Genomic DNA, 23,806 nt, shown 5'->3' with positions numbered 1-23,806 from the left:
TGAGCAAAAAAGAAGATAAAGGTGACCCTAGAACAGAGGAATAATTACCATATGACCTAGTCAATCCACTCCTAGGTTTTTATCTAAAAGATGTGAAAACATGTACACATATAAAAAGCTGTACATGAATGTCTATAGCAGACTTATTTGTAATAGCAAAAACTGGAAAGAGCCCAAATTTCCATCAACAGCTGAATGGATAAGCAAATTTTGGTATATCCACATAATGGAATATTACTCAGCAATAGAAAAGGAACAAACTAATGATACACACAACAAAGTGGATGAATCTCAAAATGATCGTGCTGAGTGAAAGGAGCCAGAGAAAAGGAGAGTACATAATATATGATTCCATTTATATAAAATTCTATAAATTGCAAACCAACCAAAGAGTAGAGAAGGGAGAGAGAGATTAAAAGGTAAGAGGACATTTGAGGGGATGCTGAATATGTTTGTCATCTTGATTGTGGTGATGGTTTCACAGGTGTACACATATATCAAAATTCATCAGATTTCACACTTTAAACATGCAGTTTATTGTATTGTAAAAAGAAATAGCAGGAGAGAAAACACAAAAGCAGACAAAAGGTTCTCCCTCATCTCCAATATTCTTGAATGCAAGGTTGGAATACACAGATGCCACACACACACACACACACACACACACAATCATTGCTGCTCTCACAAACACACTAATCACTAGTCACCAGCATGTTTCCCTTTCAATATCTTGGAGGTGTGTCCATTTCTATTCTTAGCCACTGGCCCAGTCTGAGCCCTCCATCCCATTGTTAGGTTACAACCTAGCCTTACCCTCCATCCAACATGCAGGTGGCTGCCAGAATAATCTTGACAAAGGACACCTCCAGCCACGTGACTCCTATTATTCAGAGCCATCATAGAAAAGCTATAGACGTACACCCATGCCTGAAAACAAAAGAGTATAAAATAAAATGTTAGCAGTGTTTATCCCTGGGAAGAAGGTGATTTTTATTCTTCTGCTCTTTTTCTATATTTTACAGTAGTTTTTAAAGTAAAAATATCCTTATTGGTTTTGCCTGTTACAAAAAGAATGAATACTCACTGTAAAATATTCAAATAACACGAACAATATGAGAGTATAGCAAAATTGGAAAATGAAATTTGTTTCCTCCTGATCATCAACACTGCGGTTGCCTCTCCAATATCCACTCCGCCCCTCCCATCCAGGAAGCAGCCACGCAGTTTGGGTGGGATTATCTCTACCCGCAGCTCCAGGAGTAGCTTCTGGAATGGTCTAAACCAGCAGTTCCCAACCCTAACATCCAAACTCTGATATTGTAGCAAACACTTCATAACACTGCCGTACCATCCTGACTTGTAAAATCAATAGATCATATATTATGATATACCTTGTATTATGACATAATGCCATGACTATAATATAAAGCAGAAATAGGAAAATAACTCACTAGGAAATGATATGTATTTCAATATGGAAATGCTTGGGTACAACTATAATAGAAGAGACAATGAAGTTAGACGCTTGAACCTAATGGCAGAATCACCATTCATTCAACAGTTTTTTGAGTACTATGTGTCAGGCACTGTCCTAAGTTTACTGGGCATACAGATAGAAATCGCTTTTCGTGGAACTTACATTCTAAAAGGGTAATGGGATACAGACAACAAATAATCAGCATAATACAACAGAATACATAAGTAAATTATATATTACATTGGAAGGTGGTAAGTATTATTGGGGTAAAAAGTAGAACAGGATAAGGAAAAACCAGCATTCAGAGCAGTAGGGAAGTAGGTAGTGAGTTGCAGTTTAAACTATTGGTCAAGGCAGGCCTCATCAGATGCAGGCCTCACCAGACGGTAACATTCAATTTGAAGGAGTTAAGGGAATGAATCATGCAGCTTATCTAGGGGGAAGTATCTGGGCAGAGGGAATAGCCATGTAAATGACCTAAGGCGGAAGCCTGCATGGTGACTATATGGGCTGTAAGTGGCCAGTGAGATGGTCTGGAGTGAGGAGTATGAGAAAAAGCAGAACTAGGAGATGGGTCAGAGAGGAAACAGAACCAGATCTCACAGGGCCTCAAAGGACATTGTAAGGCTTGTACTCTGAGTAAAAAGGTGCAACATTAGAAGGTTTTGAGGCGAGGAATGACATGATCTGACCCACATTTTAAAAGGAAAAATCTGGCTACTCTGTTGAGAATAGATTGGGAGACCAGCTTGGGAGGTTGTCATAAGAATCCTGGTGAGAAGTGAATGCAACAGCTACAAACGCAGACTAATATTCAGTACCATATTTCATCTAAGATGTCATTGACTGTAGGATTCATCCTGGTTTCAGATATAAAATATGCAATGTGAATTGCATTATGCAGTGTGAATTGCAATATTCAGAAGCAGTGTTGGTTGTTGAAAACATGATTTTCTGAAGTAGTGAACAACTCTTGGTAAAGTTCCAAGTGAAACAAAGTACTATTTTCTCTCAATTTACCCATAATTCTCGCATTTTTAAAAATTAATTAATTTATTTTTGGCTGCATTGGGTTTTCCTTGCTGTGCCTGGGCTTTCTCCAGTTGCCGCGAGAGGGGTCTACTCTTTTCGTTGCGGTGCGCCTACTTCTCATTGCGGTGGCTTCTCTTGTGGCAGAGCACGGGCTGTAGGCACGCTGCCTTCAGTAGTTGTGGCTGGCAGGCTGCAGAGTGCAGGCTCAGTAGTTGTGGTGCACGGGCTTAGTTGCTCCGCGGCATGTGGGATCTTCCCGGACCAGGGCTCGAACCTGTGTTCCCTGCATTGGCAGGCAGATTCTCAACCACTGTGCCACCAGGGAAGTCCAATTCTCACATCTTGAGGTTCAGTTTATATTAAGACCATGCAAAAACAGTTCATGTTTATGTATAGAATGGAGTTAGGGTCTAGGTTCAGGTTATTATAAACAGGTTTTTAAAATCTACATTAATGTCAAATGGGACATTAAAAGTCATGCAAGATGTGGGGACAAGCTGTAATGCATCGGGCTATCCTGTACATTATGAGAAATCTATCTCTGGCCCATACTCTAAAGGCTCGATCACTGTGACAACCAAAATTACTTACAAAGAGGTCCTTAGAATGTGATGCTAGCATAGTGCATGATTCAGTAACAGACACATGACCACACTATCATGGTCCAGTCAGAGGGAAGCCCAGGGCTGCTGTCTGACAAAGTAGAGAGCTACCGGGTAGCGCCGGCAGGGCCTGAACTAAGAAGCCACAGGCCTGAATGTGCCATCAACCCTTCCACCACCAGGGGGAGCCAGGCTTGCGATGAGGCTTTTATTTTTTTTTAAGTAATTTTTTTAAATTGTGGTAAAATATACATAAAATGTAACATATTAACCATTTTAAAGTCTACATTCACATTATTGTGCAACAAATCTCCAGGACTCTTTTCATCTCGCAAAAAAACCCAAAAACAAACTATACTCATTAAACCACAACTCCCATTTCCCCTCCTCCCCCCAGTCCCTGCCAACCACCATTCTACTCTCTGTCTTCAAAAGAGTTTGACAGTTCTAGGTACCTTTTATAAGTGGAATCATACAGTATTTGTCCTTTTCTGCCTGGCTTATTTCACTTAGCATAATGTCCTCAAGAAGCTTTTACCTTTGAAGGCAAAGCGCAAGACAGAGAAAAGCTGGCAGCTGAATGACACTGTTGAACTTCTGCATCAACCCTTCACCAAAGCCCACTTCACCTCTGAGCATTTTGGTTACTTGGTCAATATATTCCATTTATTATTTAAGCATATTTGTGTCTATATTTTCTATAATTTGCAAGTGAAAACACAGTAACTGATACCCTCCCTTTTTTTCCTCAAATAGAATTAACAGTTTGGTATAGATTCTTTCAGACCCTCTAATATACAAATAAAGATGTGCATTTTATTTTTATATGCGTGAAATCCTATAATACGATTAAGCAACCCGATATTTTCGCTGACTTCTTTCAACATTAATAAATATAGATCTAGTTTAAATTCTTTTTTAGGTCCATTGTGTGAATGAACCATAGTTTATTTAACCAACTGGTAAACATTTAGGATCTTCCTAGTGTTTTGATACTATAAACATGTTGTAGTGAACATCCTTCTGCAGATTTATTTCCTTTGAATACATTTCTAGAAGAAATGCCTTCCCAATGCTCATACCAATTTCTATTCCTAATATTTCATGAGACTTCCTGACTATATTCTTTAACATATGGACTATTGCCCATCATTTTCATCTTTCCTAATATAATACATAAAAATAATATCTAACTTTTAGTGCAATTAGGAGTTCTCTTTTGCAAGTGAAGTTAAGAATTTTTTTAATGTTTACTGGCCATTTCAATTTCCTTTATTGTGAATTGCTAGTTCAAATCCTTTGTACATTTGTCTCCTAGGGTATTTATCATTTGCCTAATAATTCATAAAAGCTCTTTACAGAATTAATGATATTAAATCCTTGTCAATCAAATGTGCTGCATATATTTCCTCCAGTTTATTACTTGTATTTTAACTTTTTTTTCAATGGAAACTTTTCCAAATAGAAGTTTTACTTTTTAGCATTTTTCCTTATATAAATATGCAGTTGTCGCAACATCATTTATTGAATAATCCATCTTTCCCCACTGCTTTGAAATGCCATCTTTATATTTTAAATCCCCACACTAAAACTCCATAGCTCACTAATCTGCTTTGGGGCTTTCTATTTTGTTCTATTGATTTTTTTTCTGCCCATGTGCCAGCTGCTTCTTATATTTCTTTTCTTTCTTTCAAAATTGTCTCAGCTTATCTCAAAATTATGTTTTCCAGATGAACTTTAGAAACAATTTGAAAAATTCCAAAGAATCTATTGTGATCCTGTTTGGAATTGCATTGTAATTATAGATTAATTTGTAGTCTCCAAAGTGCCTAGCACAGCTTTTTGCCTATAATAGGACCTCATTAAATATGTGTAGAATAAATTAATAAGTACCTACCCATTAATTTCAGGATCTTTAGATAAGTCTGGGCAGGAAAGTATACAACATAGTCCTTACCGGTTGTGTGCTAGTAAATTTTTAACAACTGGTTCTTGGGAGTACTGATTTCTAGTGATTGCTGATTTCCAAGGTATAAATATCCCCACCATGGTTGATTTCCCACCATGGTTGATTTCAATGGTTGGTTTCGATGTTAACCAGAATGCAAAATTCTTAAAAATTTAGCAACCAGCCCTCTCAATCTTTTTTATTTTTTTGATGTGGACCATTTTTAAAGTCTTTATTGAATTTGTTACAATATTGCTTCTGTTTCATGTTTTATCTTTTTGGCTGTGAGGCATGTGGGATCTTAGCTCCCCGACCAGGGATTGAACCCGCACTGCCTGCATTGGAAGGTGAAATCTTAACCACTGGATCGTGAGGGAAGTCCCAGCCTTCTCAATCTCACACAAGCCATTTCCAGTACACCACCGTTTTTACCTTCAGAGAGGTTTTTTGTATGTGTGTTTATTCTTTCTGTTGGACATTTACTTATTGAAAGATAAAATTGGAAAAATATTAAATGAAAATTTAAAAAATAATTCTCCCATAATTAACTACCCTAACATAACAGCTAACATAACTCTTCATTTTTTTGTGTTCTCTCCCAGTCTTTTCTTTATGCATACATACTTTAACTAATAGTTGTAATCATTCAATTTTTAAAAATTTTTTTAGTGTAGCAAATTTTAAACATATACAAAGTAGGCAGAATAAAATAGTGAACCCAAGCACCATAACCAAGCCCCCCAAAACATTAACCTGAGGCCAACCCTGTTCCATCTACTTCGCCACCTATTTGCCCTCATCCACATTTTTTTGAACAAATCCCAGACATCATATCCTTACATCGGTAAATATTTCAGTAGTAACCATTCAATTTTTCATTCAACTTTTTTCACTTGTAGTCTAAGGAAGACAAAGGCATAAATAATTCAACTAAAAGAAATTTAAGTATTCTGATGTTGGCAGTAACAATTGATTTGAGGTACAAGGGAGCAGTGTCTAAAAGCTACTGCATCTGAAGAACTTTATTAATGAATCTTTTCATTTTTTCCCCATCCTTCTCTTTGTGGTAAAGTACAATACAACCCAATTTAAATTCCACATGTTGTCATCTACACAACAAATCACATACAACATGGGCCAAATTACAGTATCTCTACACATGAAAAATATCCATCAAAACAGAGTTTATTTAATCCAACTAAATCCCAAAGCAGTTATTAGTTATCTTCTCCAATATTAGCAATTTTTAAGGATTTCACTATAAACCCAGAGTAATTCACAGTGTAAACTTGGGGGAAGGGGGGTTGAGACTGTCTTTATTAGTTTTATAACCCTTTTAGACTACTAGTTACAATTTTGAGTCAAGACACTATCCCTTACCCTGGCTCTACCCTGCAGGGTAGATTCTATTGTATTCAAACTGCAGATGAGAAAACCAAGACTCAGGAGACATCCTCAAGATCAAACACTGGTATGTGGTGAAGTCAGGATCTGAACCATATCACATCAGTTGGGATTATTTGGTTGCAAGCAAAAGAAATTGGCTAAGTTCAACCCAAAAGGGGGGCATTAATTAGAGGGATATTGAATGAATGAATGGGAATTGAAAGAATGAATGGGAAGCTGAAGGAGACAGGCTGGAACCAGGGCAACAGGGATGACCCCATACTCTAGTCTGGAAAGTGTGAACGTCAACCTTTTTTTCATCCTCTGTCATTTTGTACAAGATTCAAAGTTCATGAAAAGAGACGTCAATTGATTTTTAACTTCAGAAGGAGGGCAGGACATAAAATTTACTATCCCATGAAGAAGCCCATGCTGTAGAAGAAGTAATTCTTCTAAAGGAATTCAGGGTGCACTTTTGAAGGGGTGAAATAGATGCTGGGTAGCAAAAAATAAATAAATAAATAATTCTGTGGTGACATCTTGAGTGTATTGTACAGATCTCCCTTCAAGGAAGGACTTGTTGCCCTTGTTTGTAGACCGCCTTTCAGGAATTGCCTTTGCCACAGAGAGCCACCTCATCCATGGTTACACCCTTCCAGGGACAGCTCACTTTACTGAAGTTGGGGTAGAAAGGCCTGGCCATTTCACCTTAGTGCTGGGACAACTCTGTAGGGCCATTTTTGCTCCAGAGCTCCCCAAAGGGCTGATTGAGGCTGGTGTAGAGCCTGCAGAACAGCCCTGCTTTTCCCTGTACCCACTGCTGCTTCCTTCCTCTCCCTTCCATAGGTATTGATTCCAAGAGAATTTTAAAAAATAAATATCCTGTATGCTAAAGTCAGTCTCAGAGTTTGCTGTTGAAGAACCCAACCTGTGACATTTCTATTCACCAGTTCTATCTGACTCCAAAAGTCCCACATTTTTACCCCACCAAATGTTTCATTATGACTTTCTTGAGATTGTTGTAAAATACATATAACATAAAATTTACCATCTTAATTGTACTGTTCAGTGGCATTAAATATATTTACAGTATTGTGCAACCTCATCATAGCTTTCTATGAACGTTTAGAGTCACAGATCCACAGAATATTAGAACTGGAGAGATCTTTATGTACTAAAGTATGCAAATTCACCTATCAAAACTCGGCAAACATAAAGAGAAAGAAGCTGAGAAAGACTGATGGGAGATGAGAGAGAGAAATAAAGCAGGTATTTATCGCATGCAAGCAAGAATTGTAAATCTGCTGCTCCCACATGGACCCCAGTTCCCTCCGACTTCTCCTAGGCAGGCATCTCTCCATGCTGAGGGTGAGTGTGGATTTAAGATTCATATTTCACTATAAATGGCACCAAACACAAACCAGCTACTTCATCTGGTTTCAGTAAAAAAAACAGTGATCTGCCCTCATACTAGACAAAAAAATTATCTAGCTGGGACTTAATAAAAGATAGTGTGTCAGGGACAGCTTGAGGCCTTCCTAAGGGATTTTCAAGGGTAAGTTTGACTATATCTAATTTTTACCTTATATGCTGACCTTATAACCTCACCTAGGTGAGATGCAACCCCCTTTACGTTAACCTGCATTGTGGTAGTAGAGCATTAACTCATACCCAAAATCATGATATTGCAAAACAAAAAAAATTTTTTCAGGGTGAATGGAAGTACAAGGTGAAAATAAACTGAAATAAGTTCTTATTAGATTATTTATGGGTTATGGGTTTCCCTATTTGTAAGACTCTACAGCAGCTAGCAGTGCTGTCCGATAGAAATACAATGCTAGCCACCTAAGTCACCTAAGTAATTAAATTTTCGACTTAACCAAATATTTTTCTTCTTTTTTTTTTTTTTGCCGCACTGTGCGGCTTAGTTCCCTGACCAGGGATCGAACCCATGCCCCCTGCAGTGGAAGCGTGGAGTCCTAACCACTGGACCACCAGGGAATTCCCAGCCACATATTTTAAAAAGTAAAAGAACAGGTAAAATGAATGACATAATTCATTTAACCCAATACTCATCCAAAATACTGTCATTTCAACAGGTAATCAATATAACAATTATTAATGACATATTTCACTTTCTCATACTGTGTATTTTGCACTTACAATGCATCTCAACTTGAACTGACCACATTTCAAGTGTTCAGGGGTTACATGTGGCTAGTAATTTCTTTATAGGACAATGCAGGTCTCAAACATATTCTCTGATAACAGAGAAATCTCTTATTTCTCTGTTTGGTCTAACTGGGTAACATTTGAGGGAAAGATGTGGAAATATATGTGGCTCTGTATCAAAACATTACCTGCGTGCATCGTAGATTTAAAAGTGGGCAACAGTCTGACTGTTGGCAGAGTGAAAACCCAAACCCAACTCTATAATACACACTTAACAGAAAGAAGAAACATCTCCCGGGGCAGAACACGAATCAATAGTTTCCAATTCCCCAACTAGCAGTGAATCATTAAAGTTTCACAAGGATAATTCACGGTGCATTCCAATCAATTCTGTAAATTATAGACAAGAAGTCTGTTCTTCAAGCCTCACTGCCTTCCATCCCAGAGGAGAAAACAGCAATAGCTAATAGAGAAGGCATGAAAAAACCACCCAAGTATTGAACTATGATTTAGTTTAAAACAACAAACTTTCTCTTTACAACAACATAAACGAATGAAAGTAAAAGCTCAATTTTTACTGCCTTGAAACAAAATTGAAATATGGAACTGAAAATAGCTTTAAGAAAAATGAGATGGATTTTATAACCTTTTACTCCATTCTGCTAATTCTGTGCCTACAGAATACTAAACTAAAAAAAGGACTAATTTATTCATATACCCTTAGGCAGGCAACACACATATACACACACACACATACAATTTGGCATCTGATGCAGAAATCTTGAACTAAAAATTCAACATAAAAACTCTTCTATAATTAGTGAAACCTGCAGGGTCTTGGCAGCAGCAAACTGTGAAGCTGACCTCTTAGAAACACCTTCAAATCCATGGCACAGAGAACCCCATGGGAAACCCTGCTGCAGATAAACTCAAAGTCAAAAAATTACAAATCACATAAATCACTAAGAGGAAGATTAAAAGAGAGAGAGGCAGAAACAGCAAACAAGAAAAAGTGTACCCCCAAAACTCAAGATAATCGAGCAATCTAAAGAGATTTTTAAATGTTTCTTTAAAAAAGTTTGTTTACAGAAGTTATTTTTTGTTAATGAAGTATAGTTGATTTACAATGTTGTGCCATCTTTAAACATTTTAAGGAATAGATACCTCATGTAAAAACAGGGCACTATACAAAAATAACAATATGATAAAAGAACCAATTAGAAATTTCAGAGACAAAATATATAATCATTGGGACGCCCCTGGCGGTCCAGCAGTTAAGACTCTGCACTTCCACAGCAGGGGGCGCAGGTTTGATCCCTGGTGGGGGAACTAAGAACCTGCAGGTTCTGTGGTACAGCCAAAAAAAAAATAGAAAAAAAAATATAATCATTGTGAAAAACACTTAATGGACAGATTACACAGACTATTAGACATAGCTGAAAATAAATTAATAAATTGGAAGCTAGATATAAAGAAATCATGCAAAATGTAGCACAAACAGATATTTTTTAAAAAACACTTAAAAGTAAATCAGAGACATGGAGGATAAAATGAGAAGATCTCAAATAAATTCAATCGGAGTAACAAATAAAGAAAATTGGAGGAGGGATAGTATTTGGAGAAATACGGGTGTTTTCAGGATTTTTTTTTAACATCTTTATTGGAGTATAATTGCTTCACAATGGTGTTAGTTTCTGCTTTATAACAAAGTGAATCAGGTATATATATACATATATCCCCATATCTCCTCCCTCTTGCGTCTCCCTCCCACCCTCCCTATCCCACCCCTCTAGGTGGTCAAAAAGCACCGAGCTGATCTCCCTGTGCTATGCGGCTGCTTTCCACTAGCTATCTATTTTACAATTGGTAGTATATATAAGTCCATGCTACTCTCTCACTTCATCCCAGCTTACCCTTCCCCCTCCCCATGTCCTCAAGTCCATTCTCTATGTCTGCGTCTTTATTCCTGTCCTGCCCCTAGGTTCTTCAGAACGATTTTTTTTTAATATCATATATATGTGTGAGCATACAGTATTTGTTTTTCTCTTTCTGACTTACTACACTCAGTATGACAGTCTCTAGGTCCATCCACCTCACCACAAATAACTCAATTTCGTTTCTTTTTATGGCTGGGTAATATTCCATTGTATATATGTGCCACATCTTCTTTATCCATTCATCTGTCAATGGACACTTAGGTTGCTTCCATGTCCTGGCTATTGCACATAGAGCTGCAATGAACATTATGGTACATGACTCTTTTTGAATTATGGTTTTCTCAGGGTATATGCCCAGTAGTGGGATTGCTGGGTCGTATGGGAGTTCTATTTTTAGTTTTTTAAGGAACCTCCATACTGTTCTCCATAGTGGCTGTATCAATTTACATTCCCACCAACAGTATGAGAGGGTTCCCTTTTCTCCACACCCTCTCCAGCATTTATTGTTTGTAGATTTTTTGATGATGGCCATTCTGACAGGTGTGAGGTGATACCTCATTGTAGTTTTGATTTGCATTCCTCTAATGATTAGTGATGTTGAGCATTTTTTCATGTGTTTGCTGGCAATCTGTATATCTTCTTTGGAGAAATGTCTATTTAGGTCTTCTGCCGTTTTTGGATTGGGTTGTTCGTTTCTTTGATATTGAGCTGCATGCGCTGCTTGTAAATTTGGGGGATTAATCCTTTGTCAGCTGCTGCATTTGCAAATATTTTCTCCCATTCTGAAGGTTATCTTTTCATTTTGTTTATGGTTTCCTTTGCTGTGCAAAAGATTTAAGTTTCATTAGGTCCCATTTGTTTATTTTTGTTTTTATTTCCATTTCTCTAGGAGGTGGGTTAAAAAGGAACTTGCTGTGATTTATGTCATAGAGTGTTCTGCCTATCTTTTCCATTAAGAGTTTTATAGTGTTTGGCCTTACATTTAGGTCTTTAATCCATTTTGAGTTTATTTTTGTGTATGGTGCTAGGGAGTGTTCTAATTTCATTCTTTTACATGTAGCTGTCTAGTTTCCCCAGCACCACTTATTGAAGAGGCTGTCTTTTCTCCATTGTATATTCTTGCCTCCTTTATCAAAAATAAGATGACCATATTGCGTGGGTTTATCTCTGGGCTTTCTATCCTGTTCCATTGATCTATATTTCTGTTTTTGTGCCAGTACCATACCATCTTGATTACTGTAGCTTTGTAGTGTAGTCTGAAGTCACGGAGCCTGATTCTTCCAGCTTCGTTTTTCTTTCTCAAGAGTGCTTTGGTTATTTGGGATCTTTTGTGTTTCCATACAAATTGTGAAATTTTTTGTTCTAGTTCTGTGGAAAATGCCATTGGTAGTTTGATAGGGATTGCATTGAACCTGTAGGTTGCTTTGGGTAGTATAGTCATTTTCACAATATTGATTCTTCCAATCCAAGAACATGGTATATCTCTCCATCTGTTTGTATCATCTTTAATTTCTTTCATCAGTGTCTTATAGCTTTCTGCATACAGGTCTCTTGTCTCCTAGGTAGGTTTATTCCTAGGTATTTTACTCTTTTTGTTGCAGTGGTAAATGGGAGTGTTTCCTTGATTTCTCTTTCAGATTATTCATGATTAGTGTATAGGAATACAAGAGATTTCTGTGCATTAATTTTGTATACTGCTACTTTACCAGATTCATTGATTAACACTAGTAGTTTTCTGGTAGAGTCTTTAGGATTCTCTATGTATAGTATCATGTCATCTGCAAACAGTGACAGCTTTACTTCTTCTTTTCCGATTTGGATTCCTTTTATTTCCTTTTCTTCTCTGATTGCTGTGGCTAAAACTTCCAAAACTATGTTGAATAACAGTGGTGAGAGTGGGCAACCTTGTCTTGTTCCTGATCTTAGTGAAAATGGTTTCACTTTTTCCCCATTGAGAACAAGGTTGGGTGTGGGTTTGTCATATATGGACTTTATTATGTTGAGGTAAGTTCCCTCTAGGCCTACTTTCTGCAGGGTTTTTATCATAAATGGGTGTTGAATTTTGTTGCAAGCTTTTTCTGCATCTATTGAGATGACCATATGGTTTTTCTCCTTCAATTTGTTAATATGTTGTATCACATTGATTGATTTGCATATATTGAAGTATCCTTGCATTCCTGGGATAAACCCCACTTGATCATGGTGTATGATCCTTTTAATGTGGTGTTGGATTCTGTTTGCTAGCATTTTGTTGAGGATTTTTGCATCTATGTTCATCAGTGATGTTGGCCTGTAGTTTTCTTTCTTTGTGACATCTTTGTCTGGTTTTGGTATCAGGGTGATGGTGGCCTAGTAGAGTTTGGGAGTGTTCCTCCCTCTGCTATATTTTGGAAGAGTTTGAGAAGGATAGCTGTTAGCTATTCTCTAAATGTTTCATAGAATTCACCTGTAAAGCCATCTGGTCCTGGGCTTTTGTTTGTTGGAAGATTTTTAATCACAGTCTCAATTTCAGTGCTTGTGATTGGTTGTTTATATTTTCTATTTCTTCCTGGTTCAGTCTTGGAAGGTTGTGCATTTCTAAGAATTTGTCCATTTCATCATGGTTGTCTATTTTATTGGCATATAGTCGCTTGTAGTAATCTCTCATGATCCTTTGTATTTCTGCAGTGTCAGTTGTTACTTCTCCTTTTTCATTGCTAATTCTGTAGATCTGAGTCTTCTCCCTTTTTTTCTTGATGAGTCTGGCTAATGGTTTATCAATTTTGTTTATCTTCTCAAAGAACCAGCTTTTAGTTTTATTGATCTTTGCTACTGTTTCCTTCATTTCTTTTTCATTTATTTCTGACCTGATCTTTATGATTTCTTTCCTTCTGCTAACTTTGGGGTTCTTTTGCTCTTCCTTCTCTAATTGCTTTAGGTGTAAGGTTAGGTTGTTTATTTGAGATGCTTCTTGTTTCTTGAGGTAGGATTGTGTTGCCATAAACTTCCCTCTTAGAACTGCTTTTGCTGCATCCCATAGGTATTGGGTCATCGTGTTTTCATTGTCATTTGTTTCTAGGTATTTTTTGATTTCCTCTTTGATTTATTCAGTGACCTCTTGGTTATTAAGTAGTGTATTGTTTAGCCTCCATGTGTTTGTATTTTTTACAGATTTTTTCCTGTAATTGATATCTAGTCTCATAGTGTTGTGGTCAGAAAAGATGCTTGATACAATTTCAATTTTCTTAAATTTACCAAGGCTTGATTTGTGACCCAAGATATGATCTATCCTGGAGAGTGTTCCATGAGCACTTGAGAAGAAAGTGTATTCTGTTGTTTTTGGATGGAATGTCCTATAAATATCAATTAAGTCCATCTTGTTTAATGTATCACTTAAAGCTGTGTTTCCTTATGGATGATCTGTCCATTGGTAAAAGTGGGGTGTTAAAGTTCCCTACTATGATTGTGTTACTGTCGATTTCCCCTTTTATGGCTGTTAGTGTTTGCCTTATGTATTGAGGTGCTCCTTTGTTGGGTGCATATTTACAATTGTTATATCTTCTTCTTGGATTGATCCCTTGATCATTATGTAGTGTCCTTCTTTGTCTCCTGTAATAGTCTTTGTTTTAAAGTTTATTTTGTCTGATATGAGAATTGCTACTCCAGCTCTCTTTTGATTTTCTTTTGCATGGAATATCTTTTTCCATCCCCTCACTTTCAGTCTGTATGTGTCCCTAGGTCTGAAGTGAGTCTCTTGTAGACAGCATATATACAGGTCTTGTTTTTGTATCCATTCAGCCAGTCTATGTTTTTTGGTTGGAGTATTTAATCCATTTACATTTAAAGTAATTATCGATATGTATGTTCCTATTACCACTTTCTTAATTGTTCTGGGTTTGTTCTTGTATGTCTTTTCTTTCTCTTGTGCTTCCTGCCTAGCGAAGTTCCTTTAGCATTTGTTGTAAAGATGGTTTGGTGGTGCTCAATTCTCTTAGCTTTTGCTTGTCTGTAAAGGTTTTAATTTGTCCGTCGAATCTGCATGAGATCCTTGCAGGGTAGAGTAATCTTGGTTGTAGGTTTTTCCCTTTCATCACTTTAAATATGTCCTGCCAGTCCCTTCTGGCTTGCAGAGTTTCTGCTGAAAGATCAGCTGTTAACCTTATGGGGATTCCCTTGTATGTTATTTGTTGTTTTTCCCTTGCTGCTTTTAATATTTGTTCTTTGTATTTAATTTTTGATAGTTTGATTAATACGTGTCTTGGAGTGTTTCTCCTTGGATTTATCCTGTATGGGACTCTCTGAACTTCCTGGACTTGATTAATTATTTCCTTTCCCATATTAGGGAAGTTTTCAACGATAAACTCTTCAAATATTTTCTCAGTCCCTTTCTTTTTCTCTTCTTCTTCTGGGACCCCTATAATTCGAATGTTGGTGCGTTTAATGCTGTCGCAGAGGTCTCTGAGACTTTCCTCAATCTTTTCATTCTTTTTTCTTTATTCTGCTCTGCAGTAGTTATTTCCACTATTCTATCTTCCAGATCACTTATCCGTTCTTCTGCCTCAGTTGTTCTGCTATTGATCCCTTCTAGAGAATTTTTAATTTCATTTATTGTGTTGTTCATCACTGTTTGTTTGCTCTTTAGTTCTTCTAGGTCCTTGTTAAACGTTTCTTGTGTTTTCTTCATTCTATTTCCAAGATTTTGGATCATCTTTACTATCATTACTCTGAATTCTTTTTCAGATAGACTGCCTATTTCCTCTTCATTTGTTTGGTCTGGTGGGTTTTTACCTTGCTCTTTCATCTGCTGTGTGTTTCTCTGTCTTCTCATTTTGCTTAACTCACTGTGTTTGGGGTTTCCTTTTCCCAGGCTGCAGGTTCGTAGCTCCCATTGTTTTTGGTGTCTGCCCCCAGTGGCTAAGGTTTGTTCAGTGGGTTGTGTAGGCTTCCTGGTGCAGGGGACTCTTGCCTGTGTTCTGGTGGATGAGGCTGGATCTTGTCTTTCTGGTGGGCAGGACCGCATCCGGTTGTGTGTTTTGGGGTGTCTGTGACCTTATTATGATCTTAGGCAGCCTCTCTGCTAATGGATGGGGTTGTGTTCCTGTCTTGCTAGTTGTTTGGCATAGGGTGTCCAGCACTGTAGCTTGCTGGTCATTGAGTGGAGCTGGGTCTTAGCGTTGAGATGGAGGTCTCTGGGAGAGCTTTCACCGTTTGATATTACGTGGAGCCAGGAGTTCTCTGGTGGACCAATGACCTGAACTTGGCTCTCCCGCCTCAGAGGCACAGGCCTGACACCCGGCCGGAGCACCAAGACCCTGTCAGCCGCACAGCCCAGAAGAAAAGGGAGGAAAAAAGAAAGAAAGAAAAATAAAATAAAATAAAGTTTTTAAAATAAAAAAATAATTATTAATTTTTTTTAATTTAAGTAATTAAAAAAGAAAAAAAAAAGAAAGACAGAAAGGGCTTCCCTGGTGGCGCAGTGGTTGAGAGTCCGCCTGCCCATGCTGGGGACGTGGGTTTGTGCCCCGGTCTGGGAAGATCCCACATGCTGCGGAGCGGCTGGGCCCATGAGCCATGGCCGCTGAGCCTGCGCGTCCGGAACCTGTGCTTCGCAACGGGAGAGGCCACAACAGTGAGAGGCCCGCGTACTGCAAAAAAAACAAAAAAGAAAGAAAGAAAGAAGAGAGCAACCAAACCAAAAAACAAATCCACCAGTGATAACAAGCACTAAAAACTATACTAAAAAAAAAAAAAAAAACAATGGACAGATAGAACCCTAGGGCAAATGGTAAAAGCAAAGCTATACAGACAAAATCACACACAGAAGCATACACATACACACTCACAAAAAGAGAAAAAGGAAAACAATATATATATATATCATTGCTCCTAAAGTCCACCGCCTCAATTTGGGATGATTTGTTGTCTATTCAGGTATTCCACAGATGCAGGGTACATCAAGTTGATTGTGGAGATTTAATCCGCTGCTCCTGAGGCTGCTGGGAAAGATTTCCCTTTCTCTTCTTTGTTCGCACAGTTCCTGCGGTTCAGCTTTGGATTTGGCCCCGCCTCTGCATGTAGGTCGCCTACGGGCGTCCGTTCCCCGCCCAGACAGGACTGGGTTAAAAGAGCAGCTGATTAGGGGGCTCTGGCTCACTCAGGCCAGGGAGAGGGAGGGGTACAGGGTGCGGGGCGAGCCTGCGGCGGCAGAGGATGACATGACGTTGCAACAGCCTGAGGCACACTGTGTGTTCTCCCGGGGAAGTTGTCCCTGGATCACGGGACCCTGGCAGTGGCGGGCTGCACAGCCTCCCGGGAGGGGAGGTGTGGACAGTGACCTTTGCTTGCACACAGGTTTCTTGGTGGCTGCAGTAGCAGCCTTAGCATTTCATGCCTGTCTCTGGTGTCCGCGCTGGTAGCCGCGGCTCGCACCCGTCTCTGGAGCTCGTTTAGGCGGTGTTCTAAATCCTCTCTCCTCGCGCACCACAAAACAATGGTCTCTTGCCTCTTCCGCAGCTCCAGGCTTTTTCCCGTACTCCCTCCAGGCTAGCTGTGGTGCACTAGCCCCTTCAGGCTGTGTTCACGCAGCCAACTCCAGTCCTCTCCCTGGGATCTGACCTCCGAAGCCCGAGCCTCAGCTCCCATCCCCACCCGCCCCGGTGGGTGAGCAGACAAGCTTCTCGGGCTGGTGAATGCTGGTCAGCACCAATCCTCTGTGCGGGAATCTCTCCACTTTGCCCTCTGCACCCCTGTTGCTGCGCTCTCCTCCTTAGCTCCAAAGCTCCCCCTCTGCCACCCCCGTCTCTGCCAGTGAAGGGGCTTCCTAGTGTGTGGAAACTTTTCCTCCTTCACAGCTCCCTCCCAGAGGTGCAGGTCCTGTCCCTATTCTTTTATCTCTGTTTTTACTTTTTTCTTTTGCCCTACCCAGGTACATGGGGAATTTCTTGCCTTTTGGGAAGTCTGAGGTCTTCTTCCAGCATTCAGTAGGTGTTCTGTAGGAGTTGTTCCACATGTAGATGTATTTCTGACGTATTTGTGGGGAGGAAGGAGATCACCACGTCTTACTCTTCCACCATCTTGAAAGTCTCCCTAAGGATTTTTTTTTAATTGAAGAAGCCCACTAGCCAAGCAGGAAAAATAACACACCCTTACCTAGACACATTGCAGTGAAACTATAGAACATCAAAGTCAAAGACAAAAATCTTAAAACTACCACAGAGACGATAAAGCTTATCTTCTAAGTCATGACTATTTATTAGACTTACAGCAGACTTCTCATGAGCAAAAATAGGTGTCCAAATATTGGAATATCATTTCCAAAGTGCTGAGGGGCAATATCAGACTTCTATATCCTCACTCAAGACATTTCCAGACATACAAATACTGGGAGTTTACTTTTTCATAGGTTCTTGCTGAAAAAGCTATTAAAGGATATACTCAGGAAGAAAGAAACTGAACTATGAGGGAAGGAATGGGTGCCAGAAGCAATTGTGAGCAAAGAAACTGGTAAACATATTGGTAAAACTGCAAAGAGCTTAAAGAAATTAAAAATAACTAGCTGATCACATAGGATGAATTAAAATGAAAAGAAGCAAATATTCTGACAGATGCACACAGTTATAAAAATCACCCCATGGTACAAAAAGTTACAAAGACATAAACAAATGAGAAGATATAATTTTCATTAATTCCTCATTTTAACAAAATTATTTCCTACCAAATTGGCTTTTAGCATGTCTTTAGCCAAACCACTAGGTATTCCCTATCTCCATCCCTATCTCCAAAGATCTTTAGTTATAAAGGAACAAAAGAAATCAACAGTCTCATTTCAAAAGCCTAAATTTTAAACATCATGCTAGGTATTGCATAAAGCACATTATCTAGCTACAATCCCAACATTTTAGGAAAGGGAAGAAGAATTCCTTTCCATTCTCATGCCAGATTTGGCTCTTATCTTAATTCCATCTAACAGACAGCACAAATATCAGACCAGATATCCTGACTAAAAAGCTTAATAATAGCATCTGGTTTTGAAAGTTTTTATTAGCGATATTCTAAGGGCCCTCAAGACAGGAATGATTTTCTGGGACCATTTTCTCCTACGACATGTGGCATTCTCTATTTTCCAAGGACAGTAGAGATTTTTCTAACCAAAATTCATGAAGATATGATTTCAAAAACATCTGTACTTCCCAACTTGACATAGAAATAAAAATATTTTAACTGATGATTTTAGTTATGTTTATCTTTGGGATTACTAACTCAAAGGTCTGCATTTTTTGTTCATTGCAGCTCTATTTACAATAGCCAGGACATGGAAGCAACCTAAGTATCCATCAACAGATGAATGGATAAAGAAGATGTGGCACATATATACAATGGAATATTACTCAGCCATAAAAAGGAACAAAACTGAGTTATTTGTAGTGAGGTGGATGGACCTAGAGTCTGTCATACAGAGTGAAGTAAGTCAGAAGGAGGAAAACAAATACTATATGCAAACACATATATATGGAATCTAAAAAAAAAAGAAAGAAAATGGTCAGAAGAACCTTGGGACAAGACGGGAATAAAGATGCAGACCTACTAGAGAATGGACTTGAGGATACGGGGAGGGGGAAGGGTAAGCTGGGACAAAGTGAGAGAGTGGCGTGGACATATATACACTACCAAACGTAAAATAGATAGCTAGTGGGAAGCAGCCGCATAGCACAGGGAGATCAGCTCCGTGTTTTGTGACCACCTAGAGGGGTGGGATAGGGAGGGTGGGAGGGAGGGAGATGCAAGAGGGAAGAGATATGGGGACATATGTATATGTATAACTGATTCACTTTGTTATAAAGCAGAAACTGACACACCATTGTAAAGCAATTATACTCTAATAAAGATGTTTTTTAAAAAAAAGGTCTGCATTTTAAAATGAGGGATATGTTTGTGCAAACATCAGTCAGCTTCTGTGTATCTGTCTCTGTGTGCAAAACTCTAGGAATTGTGTTTGACTTTTTAAAAAATACATATCTATCTCTATGCCTTTCTTTCTTTGTACAGCTCCGTGTCACTATCTTAAAACAAACCAACCCAGGCTTTCTCTCTTGGTTCTTCTGTCTGCCTTTCCCTTTCTTGCTCTATTTCTGTCTCTTTCTTCTCTCATTTTCTTTCCTTATCTTATTTTCCCTCTATTTCTTTCCCTTAGCTTTCCAATATGGAAAAACATTTTAAAATAATTTGAGAAGTAATATAGAGGATAGAGCACAGGCTTCAGATCAGATAGACAGGGATTCAAATCCTAGTTCCTCAATTCCAAGGACTGTGGATCTTAAGCAAATTATTATCCCCTCTAAACTTTACTTTCCTTAACTGTGAAGTGGGGAAATGATGTCTACCCCAGAGTTGTTGTCAGGATTACTGGAGATAAAGTATGTGAAAGAGCCAACACAGAGCAAATATCCAAGAAATACTGGTTCACCTTCTCACTCAAATTGAGTTTTATGATCTTTGTCCTTAATTCTGAAAGCAAATAAATGAAATGTTTTATATTTCTCTCCAAAAATTGCTTTATGCTTAGCAGACCTGGTCTTACTTACTTCCATTAATAGTTAGTGGGTGATTTGATGGGAAACTATTGCCCACCCAGCAGCGTTTCTCAAATTGTGTTCCACAGAACACTAGTATCCTATTAGACATTAATAGAGGTCAAATCAGTTTGCATATGATATCTTCATCTTGTAGATTCATTGTTCACACTAGCCTATTAAAAGCAACTCTCCAAGCAGTTTCCATGAACAACTGTAACTCAGTGTTTTCCATCATTAGTTGACCATATTCATTTTTTTGTGTAACACCGAAGTAACATCCTGCACAACATCCAATCAACCCCTTCTAGAAAATGCTTATTTAGAGAGACGGATGGACTTTTTACACACTTCAAGCAATTTTTCACAAATATAACTTCTTTCAACAGAGAGATAAGAGCTAAATAGCATCCAATTAAAATTATATTCTTTGGCAAGGACCTAAAATAATTTTAATTTGGTGTTCTGGATTATCTTGGTTTTGATTGTTTTATTCTTTTATTTTTTTAATGTGGCTATCAAGGCACATTACCTGAGCGCATCCACAGAGTACCAATCACAAAGACAAATCACACATGCTTTCTTTAAACCTCAGTTTTCTTGTCACTAATGTGGGAGATTAGAGGCTTTTCTACAGGCTTGCTGTGAGGACCCAATGAGATTACCCACGTGAAAATACAGTCTATACCAGCACAGCTTGGATTGGTTAAAAAATAATGCTTCTGGGATACTATCGACTGTCAGGGTGGGAGGAGGGAGGGACACTTAATGGTTCTAAACAGAAATAATCATCGCTGCCCAACTAGGCAGGAGGAGCTATTTGAGCTCAGGCCCAACCAGCGTGTGATTTTTCTTTCCAAGGGAATTTTAAGAGTATACAAACCTCGCAGATTAGATGACCCAGGCCTTGAGATATAGGCAAGTTGGAGGAAGGAAAGAACACACACCATCACCTACCTCATAGGTTTGTTATGTGGGCACAGTAAACACACAATAAATGTTAGCTATTTTTAGAGAGCAGTAAATACCGTACTGTTTGAGAAATGTGTATCTAGGTATATAATGAAAGGCACAAATGTCCATTTACAGAATTAAAAGCAAGCAAAATTACCCTCAAAATTACCAGAAAGGGCTTCCCTGGTGGCGTAGTGGTTAACAATCCGCCTGCCAGTGCAGGGGACATGGGTTCGAGCCCTGGTCCGGGAAGATCCCACATGCCGCGGAGCAACTAAGCCCATGTGCCACAACTACTGAAGCCCGCACTCCTAGAGCCAGTGGTCTGCAACAAGAGAAGCCACCACAATGAGAAGCCCAAGCACCGCAACAAAGAGTAACCCCCGCTCGCCACAACTAGAGAAAGCCAGTGTGCAGCAACGAAGACCCAACGTAGCCAAAAATAAATAAATAAATAAAATAAATTAAAAAGAAAAAACTTACCAGAAAGACAACAGAGAATCTACTGAAAAGTAGAAAAATAAAGATATGCCAAAGAAGCATAAAAACAGAAAACAAAATAAGATTACAGAACTAAAACGATATATAATAATTACAATAATAAATGTGAATGAGATTAACTTATCGAAAGAAAATACTCAAATCGATCAAACAAACGGAATCAGTCTACAAAAGCCACATTTAACACCAGAAATGGATAAAACCCAATGTTGGTGACAGTGGGGCAAAGATGTTTTAAATTCAGTATCTGTGGGAAAACAAATTGGTATAACATTTCTGGTAGAAAGTTAGCCTAATTGTATCAAAATGTAAAATGTACACGCCTTTGTATTAAGCTAGTCCACTTCTAGAAATTAGCCTGAGGGGAAAATTGAACAAAAACCAAAAGCTGAACACAAGATGATGATCACTGTGTACGTAATATATGGTATCAGAAAATGCAAACAACCTAACGGCCCAACAATAGGACACTGGGTGAGTAAATCATGGTTTATAAATATCCTGAATGGTTGGCGAGCGTTAACAATCACGGTATTAGTCTATAGTTATTGATTTGGAAATCTACCCATTGCATATTCTGACTGAAAATAGCAACAACAAAATAACATGTAAATTATGATCCCATGTATGTGAAACTGTATATACACTTCTTTGTGTATATACAGTATAGAGATGTGTAAAGGATACTCACCAAAATTGCTATGGCTATTGCTCTGGGTGGTGAGATTTGGGGGGTGATTTTTATTTCCTGCTTTGTACTTTGTCTTGGGTAAAAACACTGGTCATGAAAACCCCATCTTTTTGTATGTGTCTCCAAACCTATAGGCCTTAATAGCTGCTAAATCAGCTTCACAAGATTCCAGATGCCTATATTCTTCATTCCTAACATTTTCCTAATGATAAGCTTTAGAAAGAGGAAAACAACAGGTGGCTATTAGGAAAGCCAGGCATAGAAGGGCTTCTTACCTGGAGAGACCAACAGGGACTAGTCATGCAGACCCAGTCACCATGTCACCTCTAAGGCAGTATTGAAAGCAACTCTTAAGACCAAAGTTCAAGAGTCACTAAATGCACTCCCTTCTCTTTTTGTTTATTTGTTTGTGTGCTTGTTTATAAACATTTCTTAGCTTCTCTGGTGTCTATAATAGAGCAAGTAAGGGACTTTCCCCAAGTTAGAAGTCTACAGTGGCTAATTTCTGGGACTTCCTGAGGCTACTCTGTGCACTGAGCAGCTGAACAGGGATTCTTGCAGCTCTGGCTGCAGCAGTGAGACAGGGCAAGCCTAGGAGGAGCCTCCTAATGCTTTTATTCATTGTTTGACTGTTTTTTAAAAAGGAGCATCAGTTACTTTTTAAAAGCAACCAAACAAAGGACAGAGTGGTCAGTGGTGTCAGAGTATGACAAGGACAGAGACGGGTTCACAGGATGTAGCAACAGGGAGGTTAGTGAGTGACCTGGCCAAGAACAGTGTCTGTGTGGTCATGCGGAGGGGTGGCTTTGAGAGAGAGGAGGGAGTGAGGAAGTGGAGGGAGTGAATTTGGACAACTACTTCTGGAAGTCTGGCCACGAACAAGAAAGCAGGAGAGAGAGCAATGAGTGACTGAAAGAAGGAATGGGGAGGAGTTAGGAAGAGGTGTTTAATTTTTTGTTTTTGTTTGTTTTTAAGATTGAAAAGGAGCCTATTGATAAGAAGTGGATGATTCAGCAGAGAAAGGGGCCTTAAACAGCATGAGGAATGTTGTAACTGTGGGGAAGGAGGAAAAGCCACAGAGAGGTCAAATGGAGAGCTGCCTCTCCAATGATAACAGAGAGTGAAATGAAGATGGCCCTTCAGGGCCAGCGCCACTATTTTGAAGAGGAAGGTCTTGCTTTTACCAGTTAGTTCTGAGCTGGGAGCACTCACCCTGTTTGACCCTAAAATGGAAAAGCTAGGATGTAACTGTTCATTATCTTGACTGTGGTGGTTTCACAGGCATGTACACATGTTAAAACTCATCGAAGTGTGCAGTTTAAATAGTGCAATTTATGGTATATCAATTTTCCCTCAATCAAGCTGCAGAGAAATTTTTTTGTAGTTTTAAAGTGGCATGCCTCGGTCAACAGGGGGCGTGGTTGTGCACAACAAGATGGGAAGAGGTTTTCTGAGTTTTAGTTCTATGGTTCTGTTTTTCCTGATCTTTTCTTAGATGACAGAGCTCCTATTTATAGGCATTAAAAGAAAACAATTAAATAATTATAGGCATGAAGAT

At 38.7% G+C, this 23,806-nt stretch overlaps 1 long non-coding RNA gene across 1 annotated transcript in view; it reads right to left on the bottom strand.

Moving 5' to 3' along the window:
• Positions 1-431: 431 nt before the first annotated feature.
• The window catches only part of LOC114904184, a 58,163-nt gene continuing 34,788 nt past the window's right edge, over positions 432-23,806 (bottom strand). The window contains exon 3 of the long non-coding RNA XR_003795891.1: positions 432-927. This is a non-coding gene — a long non-coding RNA (uncharacterized LOC114904184). The remainder of the gene's footprint in view (positions 928-23,806) is intronic.

Source organism: Monodon monoceros, unplaced genomic scaffold (genome assembly GCF_005190385.1).
Source record: "Monodon monoceros isolate NGI ecotype Baffin Bay Population unplaced genomic scaffold, NGI_Narwhal_1 Super_Scaffold_21, whole genome shotgun sequence".
NCBI classification, from domain to species: Eukaryota; Metazoa; Chordata; class Mammalia; order Artiodactyla; family Monodontidae; genus Monodon; species Monodon monoceros.
The sequence above is the reverse complement of the archived record's forward strand: the minus strand, read 5'-3'. Positions and strand labels throughout refer to the sequence as shown.